This window comes from Erpetoichthys calabaricus, chromosome 9 (genome assembly GCF_900747795.2).
Source record: "Erpetoichthys calabaricus chromosome 9, fErpCal1.3, whole genome shotgun sequence".
Taxonomy (NCBI): domain Eukaryota; kingdom Metazoa; phylum Chordata; class Cladistia; order Polypteriformes; family Polypteridae; genus Erpetoichthys; species Erpetoichthys calabaricus.
In genome coordinates, this window is record NC_041402.2 from 93,767,326 (window position 1) to 93,786,976 (window position 19,651).

The following is a 19,651-nucleotide window of genomic DNA, read 5'->3' on the forward strand; positions in this document are numbered from 1 at the left end:
CAACAATGGGAAACAAGACAGACCAGCTAAATATACTTTAAGATATTTAAAGTTAGAATATATATTGCCTTAAAATGTCTCTTCGAGGAAGTCTGGCAAACAGAAAAAAATACCTTCTGGCTGAAAAGAAGGGCTGATTATAACATGTTCCCAACAAGGGAGGCCTAACATATTTCAAAAACCAGAGGGCATTACAGAATTGAATGCAATTAAGGAAGTAGTGGCATACATAATCCTCAGTAGGATATAAGAAGAGTCGAAACTACAAAGTAAACAGGGAGGGTTTATACAGTTATGATCTTGCATAGACACATTAAGGTTGAACACCAAACATTCCATTGAATATAGAGCACCACTATATATTACTTTTTTCTGTTTTTGAATGTACATTCAACTGCCTGTCACAGACCTGCATGTGAAATGCTCTAATGCTGTAATTCAAGAATTATATCAAGATGCTAATTGCGGGGTATAGTACTAAAGACAAACGAGCAATTTCTTCCTTATTAAATTAGTAGATTGACAAAGATGTATCATACCTCCTATGGCATTCAACATTGTACTAAATCAAATAAAGTGCCAGATCATCAATAAGTCTTGTGGAAAGCATACCCCCCGACACAGACAGACAGACACCAGAATGTCCAAAACACTTCTTTTTATTTCCTTTACGCACCACAATGCTTTCCTCCAACACTCTTTTTCTCCTTTTTCTTTTCTCTTTCTCTTTCCGACCTCCTCTCCCCTCCTCACAAGCTTCGTCTCCTTCTTCCCAACTTTGGCTCAGCTTCTGGAGGCCGGTGGTCCCTTATATACTGACCCAGATGAGCTCCAGGTGCTCCCCTTGACGACACTTACTGGTGTGGCGGAAGTGTCAAGAGAGCCTGTCGCTACCCGATCTGCGTGCCTACCCAATTTGCGCGCGCAGGCGTATTGAAAGCCTAACATGCCGTAAAGTGTTCATGCATGCGTTGAACAGATTAGGCAGCATCGTAAAGTGTGTGATGATGTAGCCTTTCAATACGCACGCGCACGCAGATCGGGCTGGCAACGGGAACCAGGTAGTGACACACACCGCATGCACTAAATGAAAAAAACGTTAAAAACAAAAAAAATCCACTTTACGGCACGGCCCGATCGGAACTGTGCATGCAGTACAACTTGACATTACGGTATATTCATTTTAGTTCCACATTAGTTGACCATAATGAAAATATTCATTCTGCAAAATAAACGAAGCAGCCTTTGTGTCATAACGTTGATGTCCAATGTTCGATCGCCGTAAGAGGAAGCTTAGGTGTGCACAACTGAAACACATGCTGTGTACTCTTTGTATTATTTGGCAGGTACTATATATATATTATATAAAGTATGTAGTGTTTTTATTTTCCCACTCACGTAATAAATTTCCCTCTTATGAACAAATATCTTTAGACATCAATTATTATTAATACAATTGCCATTTGCCTTGAGGCATCAGGGTTACAAAACCTAATGTATCCAACCAGTTTTAGAGAAATATTGTCCTTTTTCAAAAAAAGAAAAGAATTAACACTGTGTTGCGTTGCATTGCATTGTGCTCACTGTCCTCCTTAGTGTTAACTGTGACTGTCCACTTGTTAAAATTCTTTAATTCGTTGTCAGTTGTGCAATCAGGTCAGATGCTGAAGAAATCAGGAGTATAAAGTCACTGGTTCAAATCCTCATTTATTCCAATGGCTATTAGTCTTACAGAGAAGTTTAACTTTATATCCACAGACTTAAATTAAGGAAGTGAGCTGTTATCACTTGAATCAATCCATTTGATCTATTTTTTTTACAGTAAGTGCTTGCTGCTATACTTCATACTTGTACCCTAAATTCTTGTCTATAAGCCGCGGCTTATCTAAGGAAAAAAGTTGTGAAAATGAAAAAATAGAATATCGGCTTATACAGTAATCCCTCCTCCATCGCGGGGGTTGCGTTCCAGAGCCACCCGCGAAATAAGAAAATCCGCGAAGTAGAATCCATATGTTTATATGGTTATTTTTATATTGTCATGCTTGGGTCACAGATTTGCGCAGAAACACAGGAGGTTGTAGAGAGACAGGAACGTTATTCAAACACTGCAAACAAACATTTGTCTCTTTTTCAAAAGTTTAAACTGTGCTCCATGACAAGACAGAGATGGCAGTTCTGTCTCACAATTAAAAGAGTGCAAACATATCTTCCTCTTCAAAGGTGTGTGTGTCAGGAGCACAGAATGTCACATAGATAGAGAAAACAATCTCTAGCAAACAAATCAGTGGTGCTGTTTGGCTTTTAGGTATGCGAAGCACCGCGGCACAAAGCTGTTGAAGGCGGCAGCTCACACCCCCTCCGTCAGGAGCAGAGAGAGAGAGAGAGAGAGATATATAGAGAGAGAGTTTGTTTTTCAGTCAAAAATCAATACGTGTCCTTCGAGCTTTTAAGTATGCGAAGCACTGTGCAGCATGTCTTTTCAGGAATCAGCTTTACAAAAGATAGCAACGTGAAGATAATCTTTCAGCATTTTTAGACGAGCGTCCGTATCGTCTAGGTGTGCGAACAGCCCCCCTGCTCAATCCCCATACGTCAGGATCACAGATAGTCTGCGCAAGAGTGAGAGAAAAGTAAGCAATCTAGCTTCTCAGCCATCTGCCAATAGCGTCCCTTGTATGAAATCAACTGGGCAAACCAACTGAGGAAGCATGTACCAGAAATTAAAAGACCCATTGTCCACAGAAATCCGCGAACCAGCAAAAAATCCGCGATATATATTTAAATATGCTTACATATAAAATCACAATTTAAATGACCGCTATGCGCGCGTGTTGACTCGGCGACGCCCAGAACAGAAAGAACGCGCTCCGGCCGCTCCAACCGCACCATGCGGGGAGTGAGAGAGACGCCAATATCTCACACTCTCTCCCCCCTTAAAGAAATTAAATGGGTGCGAGTGAGACCACTGACCTCCCTCCCTTCTATTAGTTATAGGTTATAGTACGTTCGGCTTATCCATGAGTCCGGCTTATCTATGATACGATTTTATTTTAAAAATTCGTATGATTTTTGGTCTCCGGCTTATACATGAGTCCAGCTTATAGACAAGAACCTAGGGTAATACATTTGTTCTTAGTGATATGTTTTTAATGTTATTTCAAGGTGTCTGTAAAACCCGCTGAGAAACCAACTTACTTATTAATATAATAAAACTGAATTTGACAGCTGTAAAATAAAATATTCTCCACTGAGCAGAATTTTAACAGCATGAAATAGTTCAGTTTATGATGAACACCATGTGGACAGAGGGCAGTGATATTCTTTCTTACAAGTTATCAACATAACACACCGCTGTTTGTGTGCAGACTCGTCTCATGTCAATGGTTTTATTCACCCATATTGATACAGAGCCAGTTCATTTTTATAACTTAAAAAAAAAAGAAATACATTTATTCATACATTTTTATTGAAGAAATAAATGGTATGTTTAAAAATAAAAGTGAAAGATCTGTGAACAATGTTTCTCAAAAAAAAAAATATACACACATCCATATGTATACAGTGGTGTGAAAAACTATTTGCCCCCTTCCTGATTTCTTATTCTTTTGCATGTTTGTCACACAAAATGTTTCTGATCATCAAACACATTTAACCATTAGTCAAATATAACACAAGTAAACACAAAATGCAGTTTTTAAATGATGGTTTTTATTATTTAGGGAGAAAAAAAATCCAAACCTACATGGCCCTGTGTGAAAAAGTAATTGCCCCCTTGTTAAAAAAATAACCTAACTGTGGTGTATCACACCTGAGTTCAATTTCCGTAGCCACCCCCAGGCCTGATTACTGCCACACCTGTTTCAATCAAGAAATCACTTAAATAGGAGCTGCCTGACACAGAGAAGTAGACCAAAAGCACCTCAAAAGCTAGACATCATGCCAAGATCCAAAGAAATTCAGGAACAAATGAGAACAGAAGTAATTGAGATCTATCAGTCTGGTAAAGGTTATAAAGCCATTTCTTAAGCTTTGGGACTCCAGCGAACCACAGTGAGAGCCATTATCCACAAAACAAAAACATGGAACAGTGGTGAACCTTCCCAGGAGTGGCCGGCCGACCAAAATTACCCCAAGAGCGCAGAGACGACTCATCCGAGAGGTCACAAAAGACCCCAGGACAACGTCTAAAGAACTGCAGGCCTCACTTGCCTCAATTAAGGTCAGTGTTCACGACTCCACCATAAGAAAGAGACTGGGCAAAAATGGCCTGCATGGCAGATTTCCAAGACGCAAACCACTGTTAAGCAAAAAGAACATTAGGGCTCGTCTCAATTTTGCTAAGAAACATCTCAATGATTGCCAAGACTTTTGGGAAAATACCTTGTGGACTGATGAGACAAAAGTTGAACTTTTTGGAAGGCAAATGTCCCATTACATCTGGCGTAAAAGGAACACAGCATTTCAGGAAAAGAACATCATACCAACAGTAAAATATGGTGGTGGTAGTGTGATGGTCTGGGGTTGTTTTGCTGCTTCAGGACCTGGAAGGCTTGCTGTGATAGATGGAACCATGAATTCTACTGTCTACCAAAAAATCCTGAAGGAGAATGTCCGGCCATCTGTTCGTCAACTCAAGCTGAAGCGATCTTGGGTGCTGCAACAGGACAATGACCCAAAACACACCAGCAAATCCACCTCTGAATGGCTGAAGAAAAACAAAATGAAGACTTTGGAGTGGCCTAGTCAAAGTCCTGACCTGAATCCAATTGAGATGCTATGGCATGACCTTAAAAAGGCGGTTCATGCTAGAAAACCCTCAAATAAAGCTGAATTACAACAATTTTGCAAAGATGAGTGGGCCAAAATTCCTCCAGAGCGCTGTAAAAGACTCATTGCAAGTTATCGCAAACGCTTGATTGCAGTTATTGCTGCTAAGGGTGGCCCAACCAGTTATTAGGTTCAGGGGGCAATTACTTTTTCACACAGGGCCATGTAGGTTTTGATATTTTTTTCTCCCTAAATAATAAAAACCACCATTTACAAACTGCATTTTGTGTTTACTTGTGTTATATTTGACTAATGGTTAAATGTGTTTGATGATCAGAAACATTTTGTGTGACAAACATGCAAAAGAATAAGAAATCAGGAAGGGGGCAAATAGTTTTTCACACCACTGTATGTATATATACTGTAAATATATTATGAGTTAAAATTCAGTAATCATAAAGATGTATAAATGGTAAATGCATTTAACTAGAACACAACTACAATGAAAATGGCCAACTAGGGGAGGTGTTAAAAACTATTAGGGAAGGAGAACACAAATATATTTACAGATTTTTACCTTAGTATTTAAAAAAAATGTTAGTCAAGGTTTTGAACACAATAAAAGTGAATCATTAAATTTGTTAAAAAAGGAAAAATGCTATTTTAGCTTTATGAACAAGATGCTACTCAGAGTCAAAGAGTTGTTATCCAGCAATATTCCATAAAAAATGTGTTCTATTTAAACTGACATTTTTCCTTATCTGTCCTTTAATATTTGTTCACTGATAATATTTTTATATCACCTTTGCTTACAAGTGTTGCTCAAATTGCTCCACAAAGATATACAGTTACAAAGAAAACTGAAGATATTATAAAAGTAAATAAGAATCAAATGGAGGGGTCCTTGTCCTTTGTAATAAATACACTGCCTGGTCAAATGGCTGGGTGTTATACTATGTGTTTTTTATTAAGTTTAATATCACTGTTCTTTGTGCCCACTGTTATGGATTCATTCATACAGGTACACAGGGGCACAGTATCAGCAGTCAGAATTGCCGAGCCAAGCACAGGACTATAGAGAGCCACAGACAGCTGGAGAATTGAATAGTCAGCCTAAAGACAGACTAGTATATTTCTGTCTTCTGTCAGCATAAAAAACCTCTTTCCTTGTTGGGAGAATGAGAACTGTATGTAGGCATTGTGCTATTCCTGTATGTTTGAAGGTGGGGTTTGAGTCCTGTCCTGTCCTTGTTTGGATCCGGAGCGAAGAATCTGCACATGGAGCAACCAGTATATAAGGATGGACACCTACGGCCAACACTTTGAAGCTTCTGGGCGGAAGAGTATGTCTTCCATCCGAGGCCGGGCAGAAGATTATGTCTTCTGTCCGGTGAAAATCCTTTCAGCGTGGCGACGAAAGATGGCAAGACTGAGTAGTTCAAGCCACCCACATGCTTGAAAAGAGTCTGTCATAGACTTCCCGTCTGTAATACCACGTGAACCCGTCAGTAAAGAGCTAGATTATCCTTTATGCTTCTCGTGTAATCTTTTAACCGTCTTATTGCATGAGGGGTGAGGATAATACCATTTTTATTTATAATTATTTAAATTCAGGTTAATTAAAATGCCACAATTCAAAAGAACACATTTCCAGAGAGCTAATGCCTCTTCAGGAAACACTGGGGACAAAGACAAACTTGCAGCCTTCAAGGATACTGGAGATAATAAACCTCTGGGGGTCCCAAGCCAAAGCCCAAACAGCCCCCTCTGCACATCCCAGCATACATGATTGTGGCCGTCTTACTCCAATCACAATGCCATTTCAGGACGTCTTGTGAACCTTTCTTCTGTCACAGGCAGTTGGAGTCGATGTAACAGACGGTGGAGACGCAGGGGGGCACCACTGCAATAAACTAGAAAAAAACAACAGAGAAAAACAGCAGAACTTAGTGCCCAGTGCAGAGCTTACAAAGTGTACACAGTACCATTTCTAATCTATTACAACCAATGCAAGTAATTAAGAAAAAGCCAAATTAGAAAAATGGGCTTGTTGAAGTTTTTCGAAATGCTTGACATTTGTAGCCTGGCACTTCTCTATTGGCAAAGCATTCCAGATTTTGTTGCACGAGTACAGAAAGCTGCTGGTTTTTATGGTTGATCTTGGAATAAAAAGCAAAGCAACGTTTGAGAAAAGAAATGTTGGAATGTTGGAATGTTGGACACTCCAAAATACAGGCAGGGTCTAAAATACTCAAAGCCTTCTAATTATTTAATAGAACCTTGAAATCAATTCTGTGTGAGACAGGCGGCCAGTGTAATGAGACCGAGACAGTTTTCAAAAGAAAAGAAAAACAAAATAGGCCAATACCTCGTGATCACTTGGCAAAGGCACAGCAGTTCAGAGCAGAGGTTTAGATGGAGGATTCCAGAAGAGCGGGCAGGAGGACCAGCCGATACTTCAACATGGCACACATCTCAACATCCTTCTTCTTCAACTGCTGCCCCATAACATGACTGGACTCTTCTACTTCACTGTAACTGTTAAAAACATAAACAGTAGATACACGATGTTCACTCACGGAGTTCAAACATTAATAAAGTGTACCCTTACTTCTTCTTCTGCCTCCTTTCTTGGTACACCTGTAGATCAATTATTACCAAAGTAAACCATCACAATAGATAAAGTTCTGCTTAGAGTAAAGTCTAACTAACAATATTATTTTTAATTACTGTTGTTTTTTTTGGATTTTGAAGGAACCCCAACTTCATTGTCCTTTTATGTGGCATCTTTTTTTTTTACTTTTACATTATGCATACAGTACACATTGAGTTACAATCTCTGTATATCCGAACTTCTAATGTGATGTGCTCAGGTGTCATTACTTACATGAAAACATCTTCATTTTTTTCTCCTGCCTTAGTTTTGTTTTATGTTAAAATTAATTCTTGGTTCTTTCAAAATCCAACAACAAAGCACAGTAACTTAAGAAAATAAATGTTATTTTGCAAAACGGAACAACGTCCCCGTTTTGTGACTGCTGGTACTGATGTGCCTCAGTCTCTGTGTTTGCGAGGATTCACACTCTGAGGCTTTCCTGTCTAAAATTAAAAAGCCGTGTTAGTTACTGGACAGAGCGAGCGGACATAGAGGTCAGTATTCAAGGCAGCAAAATATTACAGATCAAATAATAAATATGGGGAGGCTTTGCAGGAGTTATGCAGTAGTCTTACCTGTAGAAATAGCAAATCTAACATGAACTGCACATCATCCCAAACTGGGAATCTTAAAAGCAGAAGAAAAGAACATCCAATTGTGTCTCAGTATTCGGGTACACTGCCATCTGTTGAGCCACATGGTAGGCTGGTTACCACTGGGCATCCTGTAGGGTCAAGAAAAAAATATATAATAAAGGGGCATTGTTTTTCTAACTGCAGCAAAAAGAAATGTTATTTCTAAGGAGCAAGCCTTCTCCATTATATTCAGTTAAATGTATGTGTGTGTACTCCTCCTAAACCAACAGCTTAAACGATAAGCTAATGACACGTGACAACAGCAAGTACCCAGCCTGTCACTGTGCCACATCAGACACACACCACAATACTCTGATGGCTTTGGACATAAATTTTAAAATTGCCTGTTTTGTGCCATAGAAGTTTTTTTCTACCAATCAAGGTTAAAGAAATCCATTTCAAAATTATGAATAAATAGTAGCCAACTAACAGATTAATTCATAAGTATGACATTAATTTATCCCCGAAATGTAGTTTTTGTACAAATGAAGACAAATCACCGCTCACATTTCTTACTTCTGCTCCTATTCCAAAATGTTTCATAAAGATTTATTTCTGTTACTGTCTTGAATGACAAACCAATATCTCACTCTTTAATTCTTGTTCTTCTTCTGTATACAGTTTTGAAGACTAAATGTTAGAAAATGCAGTAACTGTGGTTTCCTTGCTTCATAAATTTCCTACTCATAAGTGTACAGTTCAGAATGTTAGACCCTCTATTACATCTTTCTGTATGGACATTAATATGGTAGAAATAGCTTTAAAAATGGAAAACACACTAAAATAATTAAACCATGTAAGATTCTGAGCTGCTTCATTAACAATTTGTAATGCTATTATCTACATCCGTCTTTCTTGTAATAAGTTAGTTGTTGCTATTCTCCTATGCAATTTAGTCTTCGTCGATATACCCTTGTATTGATGTAATCTGATATCAACATAATAAAAAATACAGATGGCTTTGGAGGGCACACATTACACCCGTCGAGTGTCAGACATGCTCTCCTAATTCTATTCTTAATTCGACACCTCGATTATATTGTTTTGCTTAATAATTAGCACGCCGTTCACTCTGTAAGATAAAAAAATGTGGACAAATGTTAAAAGAAACACACCACCAAATGCTAATAGGGTGTTACGAAATAAATGACATACATGCATTAACCCAAACACGGAAAATGCTGTGATTTTTACGATTAAACCACAAGATTACAAAGTATTGCAACTAAAAATGATGTACTTACAAAAAGCTGTACATGTCCATTATAAAGTTCACAGACACACGTCACATTTCATTTCGCTCCCTCTTCATTCGGCTGGAGTTAAATTTTTCAGGCGACACATCTTCCAAGACGTTATAAAATTCAAAAGTTTCCATCTTTTCCAGTAACAATTCCACTTACAGACGGAGATAAACGACAACACAAAAATGACTCGCAAGTACAAGTCAAACCTGACGAATGACGTGTGTCGTAAAACATTAGACATGCGCAGAACAAATCGGGCAGCGTCGTGAAATGAATTTTAATTAAGCAGAGAGTGCGTGGGCAAGACAAATCGGATGGGGACTTGTGTTGCAAAGTAAAAAAAACGCAGATCGTGCAGGGTCGTAACAGTAAACCTCTGCGCATGCGTGCGCAAATCGGGTAGGCACCACAGATCGGGTAGCGACAGAGCCCCCGGAAGCACTCCAGGTGCCCCTGGGAATTCTTCCGGCAAGCACTTCCTGGTGTGGCGGAAGTGTTGCCATCCAGGACTTCACAACTGTCTGGGCGCCCCCTGGTGGTGGCCACGTCCTCTGGTAGGGATGAGTGTCCCAGCTCCAGTCATGTGGCCCATAAGCAGACCCGGGCGGCTGCCCCCTCGTGGCCCAGGGGAGGTATTGTCCATCACGAGGACCATCCAGGCGTCCCGGCTGGGCAGGGTCCCCATCCATCTGGGACAGTCTCAAGACATTTGTTGGAAATTTAGCAGCCAACTTAAAGACTGGACTAAATGGATGACATTTATTTGCTTTTGCTCTCCTTTGAAGGCAAGAAAGAGAAGATGGAGAGTAAGGGAATACTAAAATCTTGACCTCTCCTAGTTATTGGTCAGACAATCAAGGAGATAGACAGCTTCATAGTTCTTGGTAGTGTAATTTCAAAAAATGGTGGAGCCAGCACCATTTTACAGATTCAGATTAACAAAGCCACACAAATATTTGGATCACTTGGTAAGATATACAGTAGAGCCCCTTGTGGTATGCCGTGTGCACAAAAATAAAGATTTACAATAGTGATGTCACTGAATGGCTGCAAAACTTGGAAAATGGCACAAGAAACTATAGTTAAATTACAGGTCTTCATTAGTCACAGTTTTTGAATGGTCACCAGTTATAGTGGCCTGTGTGCACCATGCATCATTATCAGGACCTGAATTACAAAACACAACGGAAATAAATGTGACTGGACATGGAGCAGAGGAAATTAAAATGGATTGAGCATACATACAAATAGACTGGAGACAATGTAAAAACGGGTGCCACGGTGGTGCATTAGTAGTGCTGCTGCCTCGCAGTAAGGAGACCTGGGTTCACTTCCCGGGTCTTCCCTGCGTGGAGTTTGCATGTTCTCCCCGTGTCTGCGTGGGTTTCCTCCGGGTGCTCCGGTTTCCTCCCACAGTCCAAAGACATGCAGGTTAGGTGCATTGGCGATCCTAAATTGTCCCTAGTGTGTGCTTGGTGTGTATGTGTGTGCCCTGCGGTGGGGTGGCGCCTTGCCCGGGTATTTGTTCCTCTCCTGTGTTGGCTGGGATTGGCTCCAGCAGACCCCCATGACCCTGTGTTAGGATATAGCGGGTTGGATAATGACTGACTGACTGACAATGTAAAACAAAAACATCCTTAAACTAGAATCCAAACAAGAACAGTGAAGAGGTAGAAAAGCACATAGCATTTGGAGCAGGTTTTTTCAAAGTGCACTAATCTTTCCTCTCCTTCTCCTACAAATCCCCTGAAGGGAAACCAACATAAAGTATTTCCTGCTTCCCTTGCATGACCGCACCCCCTAAGAGGTCATGTCCAGCTTCAATTATTGGACCCCCACCTCTTCCTCCCTGGCTATTATAAAAGCCTAACTCCTGTTGTCTTTAGTTGTCCCTATTTTGGACACGGAACCAGACGTTGCTCTGGAGCCATTTCTTGAATGCTTGATATATTTTGATTTGTACGCTGTACAATATAGGGGGTGGCTCCCCAAGAATTTTTCTACCTTCTTTGTGCTTCATTACACCATAAAACTGGTGATAAGAGCCCATAAAACTGGTGATAAGGATGCTTACAGACTGGCCAGGAATAGGCTAAACAATGCAATCAGATTTGCTAAACAGAGCTTCAGTGTTCTGCAAACAATCGCTCCTCTGTATGGAGAAGCCTTCAGGCTGTTACTAGTTACAAAAAGACATCTCCCAATGCTCACTCAGATTCATCCCTCCCTGACAAACATAACACGTTTTATGGCAGATTTGAAGAACAAGGTGCTAAGTACTTACTTCCCAACTGCTCCTTCAGCTCTAAAGTGGCTTTAACACAAGCCACGTCTTCACAAAAGCCTCACTCCTCTTCTTCCTTTTTCATCAAGGAATATGGTGCCTGGAAGCTGTTTACAACACAGAACTGCAAAAATCAGCCAGTCCTGACTCTGTCTCACCTGCAACTATCAATCACTGTTCCAGGCAGCTCGCTCCTCTCTTCACAGGCATCTTTAAGCAGTCTCTTGCACAGTGCACCGTACCAGATTGCTTTAAATCTTCTGTTCTTGTTCCTGTTCCTAAAAGTGATAAAATAAGCTGCCTCCATGATTACAGGCCTATTTCTTTTACATCAGTTTTAATGAAAATATTTGAACGGCTTTTTCTAACCCATCTGATGCATGTTACTGCTACTGATCTTGAACCCTCTTCAGTTTGCATATTGAGGAAATAGATCTATAGATGATGCCATCAACCTGGGCCTTCATTTTGTGCTGGAGCATCTGGACTGTACAGGAACTTATGACAGAATACTGTTTGTTGACTTCAGTTCAGCTTTTAACACCATTGTCCCTGAGCTCTTATTAACTAAACTTCTACAGAATGATCTGAATTCTTCCATCTGTAAATGGATTTCCAGTTTTCTGTTACATTGGAAACAATATGTTTGTGTGGGCTTCCACCTCTCAGACTGTCTCTATATTAGTACAGGTGCCCCTCAAGGCTGTGTACTTTCCTCCATACTTTATTCCCTATACACCAATGACTGCAGGTCCACTGATCCTTCAGTTAAAATCATTAACTTTGCTGATGACGTCACCATTATGGGTCTAATTACTATACACCTTATAAAAAAGATGTGTCTCGTCTTGCGTCTTGGTGTGCTTCCAACAACATACTGTAGTCCACAGTACCACCAAGAAAGAGCAAATGGTCATTGACTTTCACAAACAGCAGCTACAACCTCTCCCATCAGAAATTAATGATTTTGTAGTCAATATGGTGGAATCCTTCAAATTTTTGGGCACAACTATCTCAAACACTCTCAGCTGGGACATTAACACCACTCATGTCGCTAAAAAAGCATGGCAGCAATTGTACTTCCAACGCCAATTAAAGAAATAAAATATTTCCCTGCCAATCTTATTAAGCCATAATTGAAAGGGTAATCACATTCTCCATTGTTGCCTGGTTTGGTTCAGCAATGGCACACTCCAACTCTAAATTACAGTGTGTTGTGAGGTCTGCTGAGAAAATAATTAGCTATGCTCTTCCATTTGTGGCAGACCTGTATACATCTTGTGTCACTAACCATGTCAAAATTATCATCACATACTCATCTAACTCAGCTCAACACTTATTCCAAAAACTCCCCTCTGGTAAACACTTCAGATCAATTAAAACTAAAATTAACAGACACCTCAATAGTTTCTTTCCCAGAGCCATAGCCATCGCAAACCAGTAATTTAGCCTTCTTCTTTGTATATTCATGCATTCTGTCATATACTGTATGAAGGTGTGTGTGTATTTACAGTGTACTTACATGTATGTGTGTCCATGTTCATACACACTATACACTCACACTTTCACTTGCACATCATCATTTGCACATCTCCTTTATAATTGTACTATTCTGCAACTTTGTTGTAGTTTTTCTTTTGATCTTATGCTATTTATGTTATTTGTATGTGATGTTATGTTCCATTATAAGCAGCTCCAAATCTACCAAGTCAAATTCCTGTACATTAAGTACTAGCAAATAAAAGTGATTCTGATTATTTGTTCACAGGTTTCTTTTTTTTCCCCCTCGTTTCTTAATTTAATTCAGAACTTTGACTTTCAAATATTTATTAATGATATTAGTTTGGGGCGGCATGGTGGCACAGTGGTAGCGCTGCTGCTTCACAGTAAGGGAACCTGGGTTCGCTTCTCGGGTCCTCCCTGCGTGAAGTTTGCATGTTCTCCCCGTGTCTGCGTGGGTTTCCTCCCACAGTCCAAAGACATGCAGGTTAGGTGCATTGGCAAACCTAAATTGTCCCTAGTGTGTGCTTGGTGTGTGTGTGTCCTGCCCTGTGCTGGCTGGGATTGGCTCCAGCAGACCCCGTGACCCTGTGTTAGGATATAGTGAGTTGAAAAATGACTGACTGATATTAGTTTGTATCCTGGGTTAATAATGTCATTTTTCTTTTATTTCAATGGCATTCCTTTGACTATTTGTGAAGCATTTTGAGCATTCAAATGGTAGCAACATAAATAAAATAATTATTATTATTTATTATTACACAATGTCATGAGTTCAGGTTTGATTGCTAGCCTGATCCGTGTCTGTATGGAATTTGCATGTTCTCCCAATGTGTATGTGGACTGAATGAGAGTAACTTCAGATATTGTAACTAGTTATAGATATAGAGCTAGTTACACAGACACATATACCTAACCTAGTGTTTCTGAAGTCATTTGTGAGTCGCTGGTGGCAGTCACAGGGTCATGAGCACATGGGATATGCTCACAGTATTATCCGCCCTGCCCCCGCAGCCACCACAGGGTTCACCAGAGCTGTGCAAAATTTTTAATCCTGTTTCTAATTGTGCTCATTTCATAATTCCAACAGACACCACTCCTCAAAGGTCGCACTTTGATTTCATTTCATGTTTGTAATGGCACTCGTTTATGACTCCCATGTTTCAGAGATAAGAGTGATTGAAGATGGGATAAAAAAATATCACAACTGATCCCTTTCCAAATCCCCCATGATGCTTCAACTGTAAAACTGCACGCCGTAAAGCTTTAAAGTTACACTGAAAGCAGTACTTACAAATAAAGCATATTATCAAGTTCTTCATCAAATGCCTCATTCTCAACAGAGTCTAAACTGTTCAGATAAATATCTGGATCAAGCTTTGTGCGTAATGAAGTGTAAAGATGAGCTGTAGCAGAAGCAGTTTAATTCCTGTCTTTTATGGACCACTGTGATATGTAATATGAATGGCCAATCATAGGCACCTGAACATCATTAGATTGGGCTAAAACTCAGCAATCCTAGGGCAAGGAGCATTTCACTGTATGTGGCTTGAAGTAAGTCAGATCTTCGATGAAAGCTGATACACTCTGTTGTGATGTGTTGCTCACCTCTGGGTAAATGTGTGCAAATTGCATATTTTAATAATGAAAGACAGCAGACAACATGGAAACTTATTTTTACTTGAATGAGGACACCCTTTGGTATATAAAAATATCATCATTGCTCTTGGTTGACTTACAATGTACACAAACAACTTTGAAATATGGCTGTGTCCTGCCAATGAGACACCGTGTGCATAAGTGGCTACACTTGTTACAGGTTAAAGTAACAAATGACATCACAGCACACTTGTTTTTATTCTTGTATTTTTTAATTGGAAGCCTTGAACTGTTACATTATCGTGAGAAAATTAAGTTCTCTCAGTGACAGTAATGTATTAAGTTAATATGTACAATATAAATGATATACAATCTGACAACTACAAAGAAAACTGTTCAACACTTTTTAATTTTACAAAAATTAAGTTAATTTCTGAAAAACTAAAACTAAATAAAAACAAACAAAAACAAAACTAAAATTAGAAAATGGCAAAAATGTTAACTAAATAAATACTAAAATAAAAAATAAAAAACTACAGTATATACTCGCGGATAAGTCGGGACTTGATTTTACCATATAATTTCTGGTATTTTATAACGTTGGTTATATAAGTCTAATGCGGAAAACTCACGCTATTGGTCCAAGAGATTATGATATGCTAACACCCATCTGAGAGAGTAACCATGGAGCACACTGCCTTTTTTTTCTATGTGGGTGCGGCATGCGCTGTATCAGCGCATTCTCCTAACTCTCTCTCTCTCTCTATTGTGCCTACGTGACCAGACGTAATACTTGAACTATTCCGAAGCAACGTTTGCACTGATTTGTGTTTTTTGTATCTCACACCCTCATACACCTTTATCGTAAGTGCATCCCTTATCTATGATGGAGCGTTTGATCAGAAGAAAATGTGAAGCTGGTTTTAAATTAAACAACATTGAAGTAGCAAAAGAAATCGGTAACTGCGCTGCTGCAACAAAATTCAATGCGTCTGAGAAACTGATGCAAGATTGGAGGAGGCAAGAAGATGTAAAATAAAAAAAAATTAAAGTGTCGTATTTTTGAATGGGCGTATATGTCGGGGTCTGATTTTATGATCGATTTTTTGGTTTTCAAGACCCGACTTATATGTGAGTATATACGGTAAATTAAAACCATAAATAGAAAATGGTGAAAAACTAAAACTAAATAAAAACTAAAAATAAAAAAATATCTTGTAGCTAGAAAAACACTGGATGATAATAATAAACAGAAGTTCACCTCTTTCTTCAAAGTGTTTTTGCATAATAATAGCACAAATATTAAACATATTCACAAACATGTCGACAAAAGATCAATATTAAATGATACAAAATACAAATTTCAATAGGCGTTTTACAATGGGAGGTGTTATGAAGCTTTCTGTGTCCAATGGAATTCAGTGGATTTAGCACAGGTGCACTAAGATGTGATTGTCATGGATCTCCTTGTGTTCATGCATCTTTGTGCACTGTTTCTATTTTGGTTTAACGCATGCTCCATGCAAAAAGCCATCCTGTTTATCAGCAAACATCCATGTAGAACCGCCTGCTTGCTGTTTCCTCACGCACAACGATGTAATGAAGTCTGCATTCTTTGGTTGCAGGTGTATTACATGTTATTGTTGTTTTATCAGGGTGCTCTTGTCTAAAATCCATGTTAAAATATTGCTGAATGTTTTCTACATCACTTTCAATTCTACTGTGCCCCATTGTCCTCTCCACTCGAAGGGACACTTATTTCCACAGCTGAGCCTTTGCGGCAGAGTTGTGTGCCCCCTGACTACTGTTTACAAAACAAGCACCAAAGAACTAAAATTGTTGCTTGATTGGTTGTCGTATTTATTTATTTATTGAGCTTCTATGAAAAAAGCGATATTTCCCTTTGGGGATGGATGGATGGATGGATGGATGGATGGATGGATGGATGGATAGATAGATAGATAGATAGATAGATAGATAGATAGATAGATAGATAGATAGATAGATAGATAGATAGATAGATAGATCACCAAACACTCAACACATACATGCTGTAGACACATGTCTGCCTCAAAGAAAAGTTTTTTAATGTGGGAAACTCTTACAGGAAGTGTTTCCCACACCACTGCACAAGTACATTTACAATAATGACAATAGCACACAGCAATGCTCTCTCCTGTCTTCTCTTTCTCTCTCCATCACTGCCTTCTCCTGCAGTCTTCCCAGCAAGCTTCATCCTCCTCCTCCTAACTCTGGCTCTCTGAGTTGTGGCAGGCACCTCCTTAAATGTTATCCCTGGAAGTGCTTCCAATGTCCCAAAGGCTTGTTCTGGGAGAATTTCTGGGTAAGACATGAGTCCCATTAAGTAGGGCTTGCTAGTTCCCACAGCATCCCAGGTGGCACCCATGGAACCTACATGTAACAGGGCTGAGCCAAAGAACTCCAGTTACCATGATGCCCTGTGGGAATCTGGAGTGCTGCTGCAAGCCAGTGTAGCATTCCAGGGGAGACAATGCCCTGTGCGTTCTGTCTCCCCCTATCATTCCACACTGAGGGCGTCTCAGCTGGGTAAGTTTCCCAGCTATTCCTCACACTATCGTAAATATATTAGACTTTGAAATATTAATTTTATTTGTCAAATAATGTACCGATCTCTCCACTGATGCACATTTGTATGTCAAGTAAATCAAAGAACCCATAGACAAACAGCAAACCAGATGTTAAACATTTTATTGAATTTGTTTCGCTATTATGGTCTTTTAAATAAAAATAATGATTAGAATGACCAGAAAACATCAATTTTTAATGTCAACATACAAACCCGGCCAGTAATATCTTTGTGAAAAATATCAATTGTTTTATAAATTCCAGAATGTGCACAAATAGCACTGGCATGAACTTCCTTGAAAATATCCTTTGCCTCCTAAACTGAATGAATAACTTTCATATTCCTCCTGTTGCCCTGCTTGTCCATTTTGCCATCATAATAGTCATCCCCTTGAAAAATTATATTCACACAGCAATAAATAATATGATGCAAGTGTTGTAAAAACACTTAAAAAAACCCCGCAAAAGAGTCATTTTCTTTATTTAATTTGACTTCCTTAATGGAATCAACACTTACAACATGATACACTACAAAACACATATCAAAAATATCTTTTAGTAAATAATTTTAAACTCCTGTGAAAATTGATAGTATCCAAGACCGCCTTTTGCAAAAAAGGTTAACAAACATGGGCCAGAAGACAAAAAATTAGACTAGAAGAAATTCCAGTCTAGTGCTTGCCACACTCACACTTGCTCATACTACTACAGTTTAAAATGGCTATCTAACCTGATGCAAAGTCTTTCAGAATGGTAATGAAACCCAGAAAATGAGTGAATAGACACAGGAAAAAAGTAAAAAGACTTACATTGACAGTGACCAATTTGGGAATTGATGGCAAGTCTCCAATTCAATGAAGTGGTAGTAAAAATCAAAAAATATTTTAAAAAACTGATTATAAAAGATATCAAGAAACCCTAAAATATATAATGACTAAGTTATGAAAACTCCATAAAATAGATTCTAACAAACATTTTTCCTTCAACAGTCATGTTAACTTCAGAATTTGAGTATCTTATTTCCTGCTTTGAGTACACATTGAAGGGGTCTGATGGAAAATGCAAACGTGTGTAAACAATTGTCTGCTGTTACAATATAAATGAATTTTTCCAATTGTCACACATGTGCGATTTGGAGACAGTTCATGTGCTCAAATAAGTGCATGTTCCCATCAGACCAGGGGTTGGCACTGTCCTCTTTCTCCTGTAGAACAACCGATGAACTGTCAACCTAACACCAATTCTGATCCCCAGAAGACAACCTAGCACTACTTCCCCCAAGATGCTGCTGTACCATTACATCAGTTCCTGTTTTCTGATTATATATGACAGCCATTTTGTATTCTCTTCAGTTCTGTTTTGGCCTCCTGTCTGTAAAGATGTATTTTCACACCTGCTTTTTCAAGTATATGTGGTGGATCCCCAACTCTTTCACGTGGTTTTGTGTATTTTCTTACACAATACATATCAAGCAATGACAAATTTGAAATGAGAGGATGATAAAAAAATGTTCCTTAATATACTTTATGGTACCCTACAGCAGCACATATCTTTAAAGAAGTCTTACCAGCTTTATTTGGATTTATGAAAATTTGACTTAGTTAAAAAGACTCTGGAAGCGCTTAATTATTTTTTTAATTAAAAATGTTCAATATTGTAGTTTAATTTTTCAAAACAGAAATAGAATTCTAAAGATTAGCTCCGGTCAAGAAAATGAGCATTGCCACCAACTGAGAGAACTGAAGAGCACAATGGAAAACTAAGTGATACTAAATAGTCTTTGTGAACCTTTAAAAGAGGTTTTGGACAATTTTGCAATTCCAGTGTTCATTTCAAAATCAGGAGATAGGGGCTGTGGACCACCAGGGCTTGTACAGCCACCCTAACCCAACACAGACAGGCAGACACAAGTTGTCACATAGCACACACAATTAATTTACAATTGGGGAGTGTTTCCCCACAGCACAGTATGTAAGCACCACAGTATATAATACAGTACATTCTCAGTCCTTCTAATATTCTTCTCTTTTCTGTCCTTCAGCCTGTACTCCCTCTCTGGCAAGCTTCGTCCTCCTCCTCCTGACTCTGCCTCCCCAGATGGAGTGAGGTGGCTTCTTTTATTCAGTTCCTGGGAGTGTTCCAGGTGGCTCATCAGTATTACCTGGAATCAGTCCCAGGTGTGGTAGAAGTTCACTATAAGGCCCCTGCAGCTACTCCTGGTGGCCCCCACTGAACCCAACAGGGCAGCACCAATCTCCAACTCCCAGTGTACCCTGTGGGAATCTGTGGTCTTACAGCCTCCCAGGAGGGCTGACATCTAGTGTCCCAGGGGAGGTATTGCCTCAGCGATGCTCTC

The 19,651-nt window shown here is 39.2% G+C and overlaps 1 long non-coding RNA gene across 2 annotated transcripts; it reads right to left on the minus strand.

The window, feature by feature from the left end:
• Nucleotides 1-5,189: 5,189 nt before the first annotated feature.
• LOC114657954 (uncharacterized) lies at nucleotides 5,190-9,620 on the minus strand. Of its 2 annotated transcripts, XR_007935876.1 has the most exons (6): nucleotides 9,303-9,620; nucleotides 7,999-8,147; nucleotides 7,136-7,305; nucleotides 6,773-6,926; nucleotides 6,448-6,680; nucleotides 5,191-5,708 (listed from the first exon to the last, which is right to left on the minus strand). It is a non-coding gene; the product is annotated as an uncharacterized LOC114657954 (long non-coding RNA). The 2 variants fall into 2 exon arrangements; XR_003717277.2 differs by having other exon boundaries at nucleotides 5,190-5,708; nucleotides 6,448-6,926.
• Between the last annotated feature and the right edge of the window lie 10,031 nt (nucleotides 9,621-19,651).